This window comes from Bison bison, unplaced genomic scaffold (genome assembly GCF_000754665.1).
Source record: "Bison bison bison isolate TAMUID 2011002044 unplaced genomic scaffold, Bison_UMD1.0 scf7180017864183, whole genome shotgun sequence".
NCBI lineage: Eukaryota > Metazoa > Chordata > Mammalia > Artiodactyla > Bovidae > Bison > Bison bison.
The window spans coordinates 7,469,345-7,470,970 of record NW_011494755.1 but is presented as its reverse complement, the minus strand read 5'-3'; positions in this window follow the sequence as shown (position 1 = coordinate 7,470,970).

The window sequence follows — 1,626 nt, the reverse complement described above, 5'->3', positions numbered from 1 at the left end:
CTAAAGTGATGCCCTAAGAAGAATGTGGCCTCACCTTAAAAGCTACAAAGGACCCTCAAAGTGCTGAAAGCCATAGACCATCCACTAACCACACCCTTAGCAGCTGGCTTATGAGTTTTTTTTCTTGGAATGGATTTGAATGGCACATCTCCATGTCTGCCATAGTCCACTGCTTGCTCCACGTGGATCTACTTCTCCAAACTTGTGAAGGAAGCAGCACCTCCACACACACAGTGGGCTTCTCTTCCTGAGGAAAAACTTAGAAAACAGAGCTTAGTGGGATTAACCATAGCCTTCATCGCTGCAGTTCATCTCAGGGCCATCACTGGTATTTACCTTCCTTCCCCCCATTAAACATTTTACATTAAACATTACATTTACATTAAACATTAAACATCTCACTCTTCAGCTAACATCTCCAGTAGTCCTAGTAACTTACTTCATGGTGTGACCCTGTGTCCTTAGTAACCACACACTTCTTTAATTGCTGCATTTGTCCATTCACACTCACAACTGGGCAAGGGAATATACCAAGAGGTACCTACCTGAGTCACGTGAGTTCCACACATATCCCTCCCTGTCCCTGTTAAGTAACAGTCTTTATTAGGTGTAACTGACAAAAAATAGTCTTCTCCTGTGAATTATCAGTGTGATGTATCCCTTAAAAATGGTGATTATACTTCATGTCTGCTGGACTTTACATAAAAGAATTCCAAACTGCCCAGGTAGTACTTATAGCTTGTAGTTCAATGGGGCTTTTTCTGTAAGACTTGTGACACTGGTAAGAGTTCAGAACTTCTGTCTCGCAGATCCCAGAATTGTGTAAAGAGAAGCACAAAGTCTGAGAGTGGGTCACTGAGATTTATGGTAAGTGGGGTCCTTGGGGTTCCTTCTGCTTCCACCCTCTAACTTCACAAACCCATTTTTTTTTTTCTAATTGGTGACAAGACACCACATAAAGGTCTCTGTGCCAAGGCATACAGTGCATCCTAAAAGATAATTTCCAACCTTGCAGGCTGTTGTCTCCAAGTTGGTGATTCAGCTGTGTCTTCAACAAGACATTCTATCCCCTCCACAGGAAGTTTTTGGGTGGGGTGGTATGTGATAAGACTGCATGGTCCATTCTTTTGCTTTCTTCACTGCAAACTGAATGCCTTGGTTGAATGTTGTATGGGATTCCAACCTTGTGGATCAGACATGCCATAAGTCCTGGATAGTGATGCTGGCTGATACCCTTGAGGGCAGGAAAGGCATATCCAGAAGAGATGACCATTCCTCTGAAAATGAACCACAAACTCTTCAAGGATGAAAGAAGCCCAACCTAGTCAACCTTCTAAGAAATATTTCATACTAGAGGTTCAGAGATAGGAATGTCAGATCACCTTACATGTCTCATGAGAAACCAGTATGTAGGTCAAGAAGCAATAGTCAGAACCCGACATGGAACAACAGACTGGTTCAAAATTGGGAAAGGAGTACATCAAGGCTATATATTGTCACCCTGTTTATTTAACTTATATGCAGAGTACACCATGAGAAATGCTAGACTGGAAGAAACACAAACTGGAATCAAGATTGCTGGGAGAAATATCAATAACGTCAGATATGCAGATGACACCACCCTTA